Below are 16,852 nucleotides of genomic sequence, written 5' to 3' on the forward strand. Positions count from 1 at the left end.
TAACCCCCCCCCCCCCAAAAAAAATGAATGCAGCTTCAGAATTAATCTAAATTGTATGCTGTCTAGGAGGTGGGAGGGTCTGGGAGGAAGGGTCTGCTGCTGATTGGCTGGAATGTGTCTGCTGACTGTGAGGTACAGGGTCAAAGTTTACTCAATGGTGACGAATAGGGGGCGGACCGAACATCGCATATGTTCGCCATCCGTGGCGAACGCAAACAAGCTATGTACGCCAGGAACTATTCGCCAGCGAACCGTTCGGGACATCACTAATTCTAATGCATACAATTTATTTTTATATGATATTAACAGCAACAACAACAATAATAATAATATATTTAACCCATTAGAGGGAGAGGCTATATTTTCATTGTAGTAACACATATACTTTATACTATATACGTTTTTATTTGATATTCTACTTAGATTTACGTAATTCCAAATAAAACTGATAGAATAAGACCAGCATCCAAAATCGATATAGTGCAGACTTAAGAATGAATACTCTATGGTGCCTGGACATCAGAAACACACTTTGTGATGGTGGACTTTTACTGTGTGGAGATAGGGTAAGGGAGCAGCTGTCCATGGTGCTAGAGTTTTGAGTATGGAAAACACAGAATGAGTGATCTATTCTCTACAGCAGGGGTAGGCAACCTTTTAGCAGCACTGTGCCGATATAGGATTGTGATGTCCCGTAGCGTGCCGATCCTATTTTTTTTTTTAAATTGAGGTGTGTATGCTGCCGTATTCTGCTTGTGTTATTTGTACTGTAATTGCTTTGGATCGTTGTATTTGTGCATTATATTGTATATATTATATTGTATATGTTCATTAGTAGTTTGTGGTATCGTGTATGATACATATGAATGTGGGCTGTGTATGGGGGCTGCTTGTGGAATTGTGTGTGGATGCATATGTCACATTGTGTGTTTAGTAATGTGGGGCTGTTTGGGGTATTGCATGTGAGAGGCTGCATGTGGGGTTGTGTGCATGTATGTGGATTGTTAGCGGGTTACGTTTGTGCTGATTGTGTGTATGTTTGTGTGTGGGCTGTTTGTATTATTTGTATGAGGGGAGGGTTATTCTGCATTTCTGTGTAGATCTAGCAGTGTGGGTGGCTTCCCTGTGGTCCAGTGGGGACCAGGCTGGCCAGGTACAGGTCAAGGACAGGAGCTGCAACAGCAGCTACGGGCTGCTTTACTACATGTGGATTCCCATTCACAAGTGCTGGGAGGAAGTGATCTCAGATCACTTCCTCCATGTGCTACAATGCTTAAATTGAGGATTGTCCTTCACAACCTCTTCGTATTAGCAGATATCTGAAGTTTTACTAGGACTCCTGATAAGCCAGAGCCTGTTTGGCTCTAGCAGCCTTGAGTGCCGTGCAAAGACACCTTGAGTGCCGTGCATGGCACTAGTGCCGTAGGTTGCCTACCCCTGCTCTACAGGATTGTCACTAGTAGAAATGTTATTTATATTGAATTTGTGCTTCACTTGTGCCCTGGGGGAGACAGTTGTTTCACTAAAATGAGAATTTAAAGTAAATTTGAAAATTCGGGTTAAAGAACCTAAACTTGAAGCACAGCTGACTTAGATATCCTGTGAATACAGCCATATTCTGATAAACACACTAATGAGAAGTGCATTAATTCTTATGTTTCAAATAAACAAAGCTAGCATTGTGACTTGGAGCTCTTGACATTTTGGTGCTCTATAAACTATTATCTGGGACATAAAATAGGTGAACATAGTTTCATATGGTCTAATTCAGTGACAAAACAACTACACCATGATAAAGAATATTTGCACAGTGAGCGCTTTTAAAAACCAAATGCTACTATAACCCTTGGGTAGTGATGTCCCGAACGGTTCACTGGCGAATAGTTCCTGGCGAACATAGCAAACTTTGACTTCTCACTAGCTTAGAAGTCCTTCTTGTGGGCTCCATACATTTGTTATACCATCATTACAAGCAAATTTCCTTTGGTCATAGTAAAATGTACCACACTCTCAGCCAGCATCTAAGGATTTAGTATGCATTTTTTTAGCATTTAACCATGGATTGCTGTGCATAACATCTCTACTTTAAAGTTTATTTTAATTATTTCTGACAGCCTCACAAAACAGGGCCTTAAGAGATATAAAACTTTATCTTTATTGCACTACTAGAAGAAAATATGTATTTTTCAGAAAAAAAAAAAAACACGTGCAACAATAACAAAATATTATATATTTTTTGTTTAAACCCTCATATTAGGGGTTACATTTAACCCCTTAAGGACACATGACGTGTGTGACACGTCATGATTCCCTTTTATTCCAGAAGTTTGGTCCTTAAGGGGTTAAAGCAGCTCTGTCATTAAAAGATCCTCAGAAGTGACATCCCAGTGTGAAGCAGTCTACGACCGAAGCAGAGGGGATTACCCAAGAAACAGCCTCTTCTTTCTTAAGAACACACTGCTTAATCTATACATATACATCTATACAAAAAAAAAAATTGTGACATAGCCATGTTAATTCTACACACTATCTAGTCATAGCACATATCTAGAGAATCACTTAATTGTCTATGATGTGATGTCAAAGTCAGTCTGAAGTGAAATTGCACAGTAGTTTGTCAATAGTGCAGTAATAACTGCCCTTTCTCCTCTTTCAGCCCTTTGAATAAATTCATCAATCCAAGAATACTCTTGAAATAGGTCAGTAGTTTACTTATCACTGGTTATATGCATGTTTTAGGGACCCTGACAGGACATACACTATAAGGACAAAAGTATAAGGACACACCTTGTGACAGCACTTGCCCTGGGCTTGAAACATTGGGTTCCAGATTTTGTGTTTTAATGTGTCACGGCAGCCCCCTGAGAATGGGGACATGTGGGCATAGGTTTGAGTTTGGGAGAGGGGCCATGAAGGATTTATAGGGGGACCCCTTTTCCAAGTTTAACAGTCCCCTCATATGTCTCAGTTACCCTGTGTTAATTGGGGGCAGACAGACTGATCGGTTGTGAGGGTTCCATACTACAGACAAGGACCAACTTGGAAATACTGTGGAAATGTTGGGTTCCACAGTCAACTTTAAGTGGTATTATTGGAAAGTGGAAGCATTTAGGAACAGCAGCAACTCAGCCTTGAAGCAGAAGACCATGTAAAGTCATACAGCACGGTCACCTGCTTAAAAATTGTCTGCTGATTCCATAGCTGAAGCATTACAAACTTCCACTGGCATTAATATCAGCACAAAAACTGTGCGGTGAGAACTTTGTGGAATAGGTTTCCATTGCTGAGCACCTGCATGCAACCTCACATCACCAAGTATAATGCCATGCATTGGATCGAGTGGTGTAAAGCACGCCACCACTGGACTCTGGAGCTCTCATGTTCTGTGGAGTGATGAATCATGCTTCTCTGTTTGGCATTCTGATGGGTGAGTCTGATTTTGGCGGATGCCAGGACAACTTTACCCACCTGACTGCCTTTTGCCAACTGTAAAGTTTGGTGGATGAGGGATAATGATATGAAGATGTTTTCAAGGGTTTGGGCTAAGTATCTTACTTCCAGTGAAGGTAAATCTTTATTTCTTCTTTAGAATACCAAGACATCTGAACAATGCTATGCTTCCAACTTTGTAGGAACAGTTTGTGGAAGGCCCCAGCACGGTTCATAAAGACATGGTTGGATGAGTTTGGTGTGCAAGAACTTAACTGGCCCGCACAGAGCCCTGACCTCAACCGCATCGAACACCTTGGGATGAACTAGAACAGAGATTGCAAGCTAGGGCTTCTTGTCCTACATTCGTGCCTGACCTCACAAATGCTCTACTGGATGAATGGGCAAAAATTCCCACAGAAACACTCCAAAATCTTATGGAAAGCCTTTCCAGAAGCTACAAAGGGGGGACCCAGTGGCGTAGTAAGGGGGGGAGGAGGCGGTCTGCCACAGATGCCACTGATTAGGGGGGCGCACATTGACAGGGGCAGCATTTTGACTCCTGAGCCCCTCTTCATCATGCACCCTCCAGCAGCAGCATGTATTTTCCCGCCGTGAACCGCAAGAGTGCTGCCACGGGTTGCTATGGCAACACGACACGCAATGCATGCCAAAACATTGCCATGGCAATGCTATCACGGCTCGCGAGAGGAAAGGACATGCTGCTGCTGGAGGGTGCAAGATGACTCCTGGGTCCCTCTTTGCTATAAGCCTGGTATAGCCTCTGGACCACCAGGGAAATGTGTCTCCCCTTCTTGGCCACAGGTAGGAGGCAGGGAGAGGGGATAGTGTGAGTGTAGTGCATGTGGATGCAGTGTGTGTTTGTTGTGTGGGATAAGTACTGGGGAAAGGGGGGTACAGGTTTGGCTTATTTCCCCCTCTCTGCCTCTTGCCTGTGGAGGAAAGGGGGGGAATAAACCCAACTAATTAAAAAAAAAAACTGCACCCCTCTTCCCCCAGTACTTATCCCACACAACAGACACTGCATCCACTAGACAAACACACTGCATCTGCTAAACAAAAAACGCACACTACATGCATTACACAGACACTGCATCCACTACACACAGTGCATCCACTATAAAAACACACACACTGTGTACCTGGCTATCTGCATGTGCATGTGCATCTGTGTGTGTTTTGCATCTGTGTATCTGTATGTATGTCTGTATTTGTTTGTATGTGTGTTTGTATCTGTTTACATCCAAACACACAAACACTGCTCACTGCTAAATACATTAAAAATGTATTGCATTTTTTTTTCTTTTTCTTTACATTTTAAAGTTGGGGAGGGGGGTGGGGGCAGATTTAGGACCTGCCCCGGGTGCCAAATACTCTAGGTACGTCTCTGTCCCTGTTGGTGTAATGGTCAGGTGTCTAAATCTCCTGTCCATATATATATATATATATATATATATATATATATATATATATATATATATATATATAATATTATATACACATTATAAAAAACAATCATAAGGTGCACTCCTTGCTTTGAAGAAAATGTAATTAGGTTTATTGTGCAAATAAATTGTGTTCAAAAGATCAACGTTTCAACCTCTAAAAGGTCTTTCTCAAGAATCTGATCTTGAGAAAGACCTTTTAGAGGTTGAAACGTTGATTCTTTTAAACACCGAATATATAAATAAATACAAGGTGGGCCCATTTTACCAGTAAGAAGAATACACATTAATAAGTAACAAGTAGATTTATCATTTTAATTTGTCGTTTTGTTATATTGCATTACCTCTGAAAGATCGCCCACAATGGGAACAAGAAGAAATTGTGGTAATCCACTGTATTGACCAGTAAAATTGTTATTTGTTGGTTTTAATTGTCCGACAAGCATGAAACCATATAAGCAAACAAGCTTTACCCCTTTTGTAGATGAGTTTTTTTGCTCATACGTTATTTTTCACATAATCACTGATATGCAGATAGTTTGCTTTTTGTACAGTGGAGGGTTTTATCTACTGCCATATAACATAGCTACATATTTATTTATAAAATATTTGACATAAGCTGTCATACTCTTAATAAGATAATGTAACATTTTTTTTTTCAAATGATTAACGTGAATATACCTAGTTCTATTGTTCATGTAGATGTACTTTGTTGCCTTTCTGTTTTCATTGCCTATAGTTAAGCTATATGGAAGTGCACATTGTATGGCTATAGAATAGTTTTTTATATACCTTGTCCCCTTTTTGATACAGTGTTGCGATCATACTGTATATTGTATTTTGCATTAAATTTTTATTTTTATTTTACTTTTTGTTCATTACAGCCACTATATATATATTGTGCAAGGGAGATGTATAGCAATCTTCTCATCCTCTTTATTGAGAAGAAATTGTTATGAACGGTAACTAAATGTCTAAAGTTTTAAATAAACTATAAAAATGTCACATCTAAAATGTTATAGTAAGAAATACAAAATTAGACAGTTTGGTTATGAAACCTCCAAAATTAAATATACACTGAATAAAGTTGTATTGATAATAAAATAAAAAGGCTATTCATATTACAGTTGAATATGCCCCTTAAATGTATTTTCAAACATTTTAATAAAATCTTTGGATATTCTATGTAATAAAAGTTAATTTACCTCTTTCTAGATCAACATGGAAAATGTTGAACTTGCTAGGTCTGCATATTATTTTGCTCAATTAAAAATGTGATCATGAAGACTGAATGAAAATTAAAATTTAAGACGATTATGTTGTTTTGTGTGTTTTTTTTTTTGTTTTGTTTTTTTTGTGTGCAAGAAAAAAGAATATAGTTCAGCATCTACCGTTAATACCCAATTCTAAAAGTGCCCACTGTTTTATATAGGGTGAATAGGGACTTGCACTGTGGAGTTGTGTTGATGTAAACATGTCCCTCCCGGTTGTATCACAAGTGAACAGTTCTCGCTTTTATTTTGCTGTTACTCTTAATATATGCAGCTTCTACTATGGGGTCAGTCTTCTGGGAGTACATTAAGCCCACATTACATAAATTTGTTAGCAAAGCTTAATTAGGGAAATTGCAGATGTCACCCAGGCAATTATAACTGTCTGAAAACATTTCCATTCTCCCATAAGAAACATGCTGAACTGTGTTAACATGCATAACATATAAACACCTGAACACGATGCACTGCTTAATGAGTATCTCTGCATCCTATATTGTCAAATTAACTTTCAGACCTTTTTAAGTCTACTCTTTCCAAACTCAGCTTTTACCTATCTTTACCATCAATATCTTTTAAATGCTCATCCTCAGAATTTTTCCCTTCTCTGTATCCATCAAATGCGTTTTTTAGCATTTAATCTCACCATCAATGTCCTCTGCAAATAAGCAACATATTTGAAAAGAGATTATCTACCAGCTGTGTTAATTTATACATCCTTCTGCATTTATTTGAATAATATAACTTGCATGCCTTAAAGGACGACTGTCTTCCCAAAACTATTTTTTTATATTATAATCCTTTCTTCGAGTTTTGAAAGGAAATAGATTTTTAAAGGGACACTATAGACACCTTAACAACTTAAACCTAATTAGGCAGTTTAGCTGTGATCATGCCCCTGCAGTCTCACTGCTCAATTATCTGCCGTTTAGGAGACAAATCACTTTGTTTACGCAGCCCTAGTCACACTTCCCTGCATATGACTAACACAGCCTCCTAAACACTTCCTGTAGAGAGCCATCTATTGTTTACACTTCCTTTGTTGCAAATTATGTTTAATGTAGAATTTCTTATCTCCTGCTCTGTCAATATCTCGCTAAACACTGCAGGAGTCTCATGTATGTGATTTAACGTTCAATGTGCAGAGCAGGAGATAAAAACTTTTAAAGTAAGCTACATCTGATTAATCATTTTGTTTTCATGCAAGTTATGTCAATCACAGCCAGGGGAGGTGTGACTAAGGTTGCATGAACAGAAACACAACAGACACCTCCTAAATGGCAGTAAATTGAGCAGTGAAACTTTAGAGGCATGATCTATACACCAAAATTGCTTCATTAAGCTAAAGTAGTTTTGATGACTATAGTGTCCCTTTAAAATATACCTTTAGTATACAATAGGATCCTTAAGCCATATACACTCACTCACAGCACAGAAACAGGAGACTATAGAGACTAATTGGTGGTTTCTAAGGACCATGTATGGCTAAAGGATCCTGTTTTATTCTAAAGATAGCGATGAGTTTATATATTTTTTATATATACATACTTCATTGAAAAAAATATCTATTTCCTTTCTAAAATTAATGAAGGGTTATTATATTTAAAAAAATGAATGTTTTGGAGCTTAAACCAATCAATCAGAGCTCTCTGAACCTAATTGCAGGGCGTGGGAAGGCTTTATAAGCCTTTCCCCACACTGCGGAGCCCATTCTGTGCTGTGCCCTCCATGGGTGAAGGAGGATTATTTTTTTAACATCAGGATTTTTTTTTTTGGTTTTTTTTTATTATTTTTACAGTTGCAACGCATATAATGGATTTTTATTTGGCCTTTTTGGTGCTGAAGAAAGAAGACATCAAATGGTAAGTATGAAATTTTATTTTACAGGTTTAGTTTATTGCCCCACCCTCACTATTATTAGGGTGAGGGGGGTAGGTAGGGTATTTTTATTGGGGGTGAGTGACTAGGGGCTTGGGGACCCCTAGTCAATTTATTATTTGTGGTTCCCACCCGCTGGTCATGGGTGGGGACCTGGGGGGACATTAGGTCCCCCCCCCCATTATTTATTTCATTAGGGTCCCCACCTGCCGCTCATGGGTGGGGACCAGCGAGGAAATTAGATCCACTGTTTATATTAATAGCCCCCACTCATGGGGTGCGGGGGGAGCACTATGTCCCTCCCATTTGAGTTGTGTGCCAGGTCCCCCCTTATTTTACTAGTGACTGGGCAGCAATAGCTAGTAGTTTTAAATGACAGCTAGCTGCTTGCTGTTTAGGCGACATACCCCTACTCGAGGCATACGAAAACGAATGCACATGTCTAAAAATTTTAAGGCCACAGTAGCTGAACTGAGAGCATGGCTGACTTGGAGAATGTTTCCAGTTGGTCTTTCTTAACCTTAGTTGTAACCAATTTAACATTGCTGACTATTTATTCTCACTTTGGTAAATAATGGCATAAAAAAAGTTCTTTGGACCTGGGAGTCAGCATAGAGAAAGCATACAGAGGCGACATTAAACATTGTTTCTATTTTTCCTTCAAATTTGCAATGGTTGCCCTTGCTGTGCTATGACAGAGGTAGGCACCTTCAGCACTCCAGATGTTGTGAACTACATCCCCCCTGATGCTTTGCCAACATTATGATTGTAAGGGCCAACATTATGATTGTAAGGGCAATATGGGAGTCCACAATATCTGCAGTGTCAAATGTTGCATGCCCCTCTATTGTGATGTCATTTGCTAAATCTTGAATATAAATTTAAAAGAAAATGACAAATCTCATGAAAAATGTTAACAGAAGTTATACTGTAGGTGGTTTTCAATGTTTTATTGAATGGTATACATTCCTAAAAAAGTATAGCTCCCTTTTATTCAAATAAAGGCTGCTGATAGCTCCTGTATGTTAATTTAGATTTTTGTTTCTTACATTTTTCTAATTGGAGCCGTATTATTTCACAATAAATACTAAATGTCTTTCTGGTCTTATTATTGCATCTCAGTCCTATTACAATGAATATATGCTCTTCACCTAGAGACTATGGGTCAAATGCTAGCATCATAAAGCATATTTGAGCTGGTTTGCAGCAAACTGCATCTTCCGCAGGGACCTGGAAGTGATTGACTGTGTTTCAATCAATCCTGGCCCTCTAAATAATTTTGTGGGATCATTGTAAATCTCTTCTGGAAAATCTCTAACTCTTCATACACAGCACAAAGGCCAGATAGTTAAAGGGTAGATTTCTGTTAGGCGATAGGTACCTTACTTGGGGACAACAACACATAGTGCTCTATCTTCTATTTGTTCTCTTCTAAACTATGAAGATAATGTGTTGCATGCCTTGGTTTAAGTTTATTTCTAATATTTTAGAAGTTCAGTCACTTTCATTTGGCTCAATTTACTCCAATTTGGCTGATAAAATGCCTTGTTCCTGTCACGGTATACTTAAATGACAAAATTGTAATGACAAAGCTGTAGTGACGTAAATGAGTCAGAGCGCTTTTAAATGGATCTCACTATACCAATGAAATTGGTCTGAAAATAGATCTAGATAAAAAAAAAAAAAACCTGTCAAATGTCTGAGCTTTGACAATAAAAAGATGTCACTCAGAAAATTGTAGATTTGTAAAGGTTTAGGATTGGGGTATCATCATAGGGTAAAGGAGGGGAGGGCACGGGAAATGGTTAATTTGGGTAATAAGGGTTACTGTTACATTCTCCCTGGTTTATATCTGGGAATTTGATTGAATAACTTAAGCTATATGGTTGCGTTTGACTGTCTGTGAATAGCTAAAATAGCAAATATATAACTATTCAATGTTTTTTGTAGTTTGCAGTTTCTACCTACATTCTTACTGAAGCATTGGTGTCAGTACACCTTGAGGTTGTGAAAGGGTGGATTACCCATTCTAGCATTTACACCACAATAACAGCCAACTGTGCAAACCAGCCAGCCAGAACTATGCCAAGAGTGCAGAGGAGGTGATCGCTTATGGCAGTAATTCAATAATGGCCTGTAATAGTCTAGCATACTTGGGAGCTTTTATTTGGAACACTAGGGAAAGATATTACATAATTGTACATGGGATCAAATTAAGGACTGTGTGATGGAGCTCCAGTACTCTGACCGAGAACTTCTGCCAAGTCTGCTTCCTTGTAGCTATCAGGGACCCTGGAGCACTTCAGACTCAGTCGTCGAGGCTTGACTGGGATCACTGAGGACCTTTTCCACCCTGGACCAGGCTACTGTGTTTATAGCACTGGACACACTTTTCATCAGCAGATTATATATCTTTCCCCAAACACCAAACAACACTTGGTGAAGGTTTAAACAGCAACTAACTTTAATATACAGAGCACACATATTTATCCCCAATGGCCTCAATTACATACAATAGGGTGACTAGGGCACTATTGTACATGGAAGAGTGGGGCCAGATAATATGAAGGGCTGAGAACCAAATGGGAGACTGGTCTGGCAGTGTCCCTGGGCCAATGGGACAATGCCCTGCTGGGGAAACAATAGGACAGGAAAAAGGGGGAGGAGGAAAGGCACAGGCAATCAATAAATTCAACATAATCTTCACCAATACTGTGCACAGAGTGCCAAAACACATGAGGAATCTGGGGACCCACACATAGTGTATGTCTTCCACCCCCAGTGATGGTGAATACTGTCACAGATTGATTTACTAAATCTTAGACAGCTGGTTTCTTTATCATTAAAAACCTGAATTGGATTAAATATAATTCCTATATGATGCATTGTGTCTGCAATTCTATGAAAATGTCTTACACTAAAATGGAAAATGCAAATCATGCAACCTCTATGAGCCTGTGATAGAATCCTTTATTTTTGTCTTCCTTTTTTGTTCTGTTTTGCTTGCTTGGCAATTAATATTAATTTCTCATAATTATCTTTTATCCTATCTACCGTTTCCTCCTCAGTTCTCTTTTATGTTATTTTCTTTAAAAAGATAATAAAGGGGATGGTTAGATGTGAGATCATTAAATATTTGGTACTGCAATTATTCTGCTGTAAATTAGAAATTAATTATTAAAATATATAAAAAAATAAATGAATAATTTAAAAAATATATATTGAGACAACATGTGTTTAGAACTTTGCATGCACTTGTCAAATATATATTGCTCATGTCCACTTTAACAGCAGTTTTCACCTAACAAATGTTAATTTCAGATTATAATCATAAAACATTAAAACACTTAAAAATATTTTAATTCTGTGACAGTCCACCCTGGTCAGGATGACAACTGGCACAGGACTCCCAGCCGTGTTCCCAACTAAAGGTTATTAAGTGTGTACGAGTTTAGAAAAATACCCCTCTCTCTATTTCATTAGAGATTTTACTAAAATCAGCAGGGTGAATTTTGGCAGGTGAGCATACACTTAAATGGCCATTGGATTGATGCTAGAAATCCTCCAGTTTAGAGTGATTATAGCGATGAGACTTGATGAAAGACAACCTTTATTCAGCATGGAGAAGAATCAGGGAGATGATAAGGCATCCGATTACACCAAAGACTTGAGGGAGTTCCCTGCTCATTAGCCACAGGAAGCCAGTGTCGGTGCCCAGGACTTCCCACCAAATGTACTGGAATCCAACGCAGTATCTGAGAATCGTCTTAGCCTGGTCAAATTTTTCCTAATTGCTCAGGCTAGAGCAATTGTGATGGTCCACCCCCGTCAGGATGACAACTGGCCCAGGACGCCCAGCCAACACTTCCCTAAAAGGACTGTAATCACATACTTGTCACTTCCATGCTGTGCCCTTACCCTGCTGGACATTTAGGAGCTAAATAAGTCAGCAAGCTGCCATCAGGGACTATTAGGAGGCTCATTCAGGCACAGTGTGCCCGACCAGCAGCTACCAAGAAACAACATGGAACTGTTCGGATTGCAAGATGTCGCGATCTGGTGAAACGTCACTTGATTAGTACTCAGTTCCAGGACTATCATATAGGGTGCTACTTGAAAGAGGAATTAGGAAATGATAAGGCATCTGATGACACCAAGGACTTGAGGAAGCTCCCTGCTCTGGAGCCACAGGAAGCCAGCACTTGTGACCAGAGATCTCACCATATGGCCTAGAACCCAGCGCCGGATCAGACAATAGCCCGGTCAAACTTCTCCTAATGTTCACACAGGATACATACCTCCAATGCAGGCACTTTTTAGGCAGTTTGCTCTTCCCCCCAGAGCTTACCGGGGATGTACATTGCTTGGGGATAACCTAGGAGAAATGTATTATTTTGGGTATACTGTTGTAAGGTGCCCTGGTATCTGATATTTAATTAAATGATCTGGTTGTAATTCAGTTATGTCCCAGACACCAAGGCACTGTGGAGGGAATGTATTGTGTGTCTTGATGACCCCTCTGTTGGGGATATGTGTATGTATGTATGTATATAAACTGACCTGTTCCTGAATATAAGTTATTCATGCTTTACCTTTCATCAAGCCTCAGCTGGTGTTTGGGATCAAAATATAATCAGTCTAAACCTCCTGTACCGGGGAAAGGGAATACTTGGAGGAGATACTCAGTCCGAGTATAGGAGCACAGTCTCAATTCTGTGTAGCAAATGCTGTTTAGAGCATAAAATCAATCATCCTGTTTTTCATATCCCAATACTCCGTAAGTTAAACCTCAGAAATCCTATTATACTAAACTTAGCATAAATTAAAGGTCTACACGTAGAGAAAGAGATTTGTTTCCAAAAATACCCTAAGATTTTGACATCATTATTATTATTTTTTTTTATACATATAGTTCAACAAAAATAGTGTTTTTGCTCAGGGTGATATGGAACTAGACTTGTGACTGCAAAACTGTAATAATTTTTTCAGGAATAATGTAGTGGTTGCCTCATATTTAGAATTATCTGCTTCAAAGACTGACCTATTAATTTTCTTTCAAGAAAATATATTTTACAACATTTCCATGCCATTTGACTGGTGTATTGTTGCTCACTTTTTTTTCTACAAGTTTGTCATGGTCGGTTCTACAAGTCTTTCAAATTTGATAGATGAGGACTGGCTGTGTGTCAGAACCTGAATTTGTCAAAGATAGAGTGATTTGGTTAGTGTGATTTTCTCTGTCTAAGCTTTCCTTACAGATAATGGGAGGGGTGAGGTCAAATGGGAAAATTAACCAGCCAAGAAGCCGTATTGATTACTGTGACAATGCCCCCTGGCTTTTAGTAGGGGATAATGCAACAATATTGGTTTCCTAATAAACTTTTCCCTTTGAAGTTTAATAGAATAGCTTGGAGCCAGACATATTGGTGGCAGGAAATATTAGATCTGAATTACTCATAGTCTTCCTGATTTATCCTATCATGAGCCTTCTTAGCCAATTCTATTAGAAATAATTTAAATGTAATAATAATATTAATGTAGACATTTCAGAAGTCATCTCTTACTCTGTAGTTACAAAAGGGTCTACTGTATGTTTTCTGTTGCCTATTTCCATGATGTCAACTTACACAGTTCACTTATTTTTCCTCTTACCTTAACCCCTTCAGGACAGAGTCAATAGTGCACGTTCTGATCAAAACAAAACGTAAACAAAAACTGGAATTTGCGCTATATGTCTGTTCAACCGTAATTCATCGCTGTCACATTAAGTGCACCCACACTTATTATATATAATTTTGTTCCGGAGAAACATGGCTTTAATTTATCATTAACTATTCATATATGAAACATAATTAATTATGAATAAAAATTAAAAAAAAATTAGCTGTGAATGTCATAATACTGTTTTACTGCACAAAAATGCACATATTTGTAATCAGCGATGTCTCACAAGTACAACAGTATCCCCCATTAACAGGTTTTATGGTGTTTTGGAAAGTTACAGGGTCAAATATAGAATGTTCCATTTTCAAATAGAAATTTGCCAGATTGGTAATGTTACCTTTGAGACGGTGTGGTAGCCCAGCAATGAGAATTACCCCCATAATGGCATACCATTTGAAAAAGTAGACAACCAAAGGTATTGAAAGTGGGGTATGTTTAGTCTTTTTTAGTAGCCACTTAGTCACAAACACTGGCCAAAGAAAAAGCAAAAAAACAAATATTTGGCCAGTGTTTGTGACTAGGTGGCTACTAAGAAAGACTGGACATACCCCACTTGCAATACCTTGGGTTGTCTACTTTTGCAAATGGTATGCCATCATGGGGGTAATTCTCATTCCTGGGCTACCATACACTCTCAAAGGCAACATAACAAATTTGGCAAATTTCAATGTCAAAAAAATGAAATGCAAGCCTTATATGTGACTCTCTAACTTTCCAAAACACCATGAAAACTGTACATGGGGGGTACTGTTATTCTCGGGAGACTTCACTAAACACAAATATTAGTGTTTTAAAACAGTAAAACATATTACAACAATAATATAGTCCATAAAAGTGCCATTCGTTTGTAAAAAAAAAATGCAAAACACTTTTACTTAAAATATCATCGTTGTAATACAATTTACCAATTTGAAACACTAATATTTGAGTTCAGCGAAGTCTCCCGAGTAAAACAGTACCCCCCATGTACAGGTTTTATGTTGTCTTGGAGAGTTACAGGGTCAAATAGAGTGCTTGCAAATTAAATTCTCAGCACTTTCTCCCTTGGTTGTCAGGAATGTCAATCAAATTTTAATTAATCAAATCATCTAAGTATGTTAAAAGATTACTTAAATATACACGTAGAATTTTAATATATATGCATTTATAGGTATTTAAATTCTACGTGTATACTAATGTAATCTTTTATGTAATTATATGTATTTATCTATATATATATATTTGCGGTTATTTGCATTTTATATATAGATAGATATATATAGAATGTCATTCTAAGTGTATTTTGTTGCCAATATATATATATATATATATATATTAATAACAAAATACAGTTAGAATGAAATTACATATGTATATATAATTTATATTAAATTTTGTTTCAATATTTTATTTATTAATTTTATTATTTTATTTATTATTGTAATTATACGTATTTGTATACATATGTACTTATATTAGTATTAAAATACACTATGTATGACGTTAAATATATATATTATACATATATATTATATATATATATATATATATATATATATATATATATATATAAATGCATTTAATTTATTTTATAACCTGTCTAATAATTTTTTTTTTTATACTTCCCACCAGCAGGGGGACTGTCTGATATTTTAGACAGCCAGCTATAGGGGGCCATGTGATCGCTCTTTGAGAGCGATCACATGGCCCCTGGGGGCCTGATTTGCCGTGGGAGGGCTGCCTGGGCTGTGAGGCAGTCCTCCCGAAGCGGAGCGCCGGGAAGGTAAGTATCCCGGGTGCTCCAGGGCTCAAAGCCGTTACGGCGTGCCATGCCGTCGCAACGGCTTTAAAGCCCACTTAAAACGTGACGGCATAGCACGTCGTAACGGCGGGAAGGGGTTAAAGGGACACTCCAGACCCTTAAAGCACTTTAGCTTGCTGAAGAGTGTGTTCTATTGGTTTTCATTTTGAAAAAGTGCCAATTTCAATAGAAATGTACACTTTTGTAAATTACACTGTTACAACCCCCTGGCTTTTCAAGTAGACAACAGGTCCTGAAACATCTTGGTTTAATTAGCTTATCTGCACTGAACTCAATAGACAGCAATTGCCCAGAGCACCTGCTTTGCCAATACTTCTCATTGCGAAATCTGTGATTGAACAGTTACATAAAGTCTGAGTGGGGTTAGAACAGGAGGGATTACAAAGGCAGCAGACAAGAGCTAGTTTTTGCAAGCTGTGTTTAGATATAACTCCGATGGAAAAAAAATGCACATTTGGGGTTTACCTACTAAACAGTGATTTGTATTTATTTTGTATTTGGGCAGTGGCATGTCCCTTTAACTGCTACAATGCACCTCACTTTGGAAAGTAAGTCCTTAAAAAAATGTTATTGCTTTGACAACCCAACTTATACAACATAACTGTTTAATATTACATCTTAGCTGTTTAAACACACCTATATTTAACCCCTTAAGGACACATGACATGTGTGACATGTCATGATTCCCTTTTATTCCAGAAGTTTGGTCCTTAATTAAGCAATATACACTTTTACAAAAAGCCCATATAAGCCAACTGTACCACATCTGTGTCCATTCTGTCAGCTAGGCTGCTGCAGGACACCACTACCTACTCAGTTACCAATGGTAACAAGAATACATTATGCAGTCACCCTGACAACATCCTGTACCATATTTGCATGTGCACTGTTACCTTAGATGCTGCCTCACGTCTTGACCTAATCAGTTACCATGGCAATAAACATTTACAGTTGTCTTGACAACTTACCTGCTACACAACATGTATATTTATGTGACCAGAAAGTGTTAAACTATCAACCAAATTGCAAAATTTGGGCTGAACTATACGTGTACCATCAAGACTGTTTAGTGAATAAATATGCCCCTTGTTCATGAGGTTACCAACATAGGTATGTTGATTAAAACAACAGTTGTAGTTTCTTTTTAAGCTGAGGGTTGAATGTTACATTCGGTTTACTCTGATAGATAAAATGAAACTATTATATATATATATATATATATATATATAGTATGTATCTATAGATACAGGACACAAAGACCAATATGTGTTGTCTAACGCTGA

General features: G+C 37.9%; 1 protein-coding gene across 2 annotated transcripts in view; it reads right to left on the reverse strand.

The window, feature by feature from the left end:
- Positions 1 to 16,852, reverse strand: part of OLFM2 (olfactomedin 2) — a 290,888-nt gene that overhangs the window by 120,332 nt on the left and 153,704 nt on the right. The gene's annotated exons all lie outside the window — the stretch shown is intronic.

The sequence above is a fragment of the Pelobates fuscus genome, chromosome 3, assembly GCF_036172605.1.
Source record: "Pelobates fuscus isolate aPelFus1 chromosome 3, aPelFus1.pri, whole genome shotgun sequence".
NCBI classification, from domain to species: Eukaryota; Metazoa; Chordata; class Amphibia; order Anura; family Pelobatidae; genus Pelobates; species Pelobates fuscus.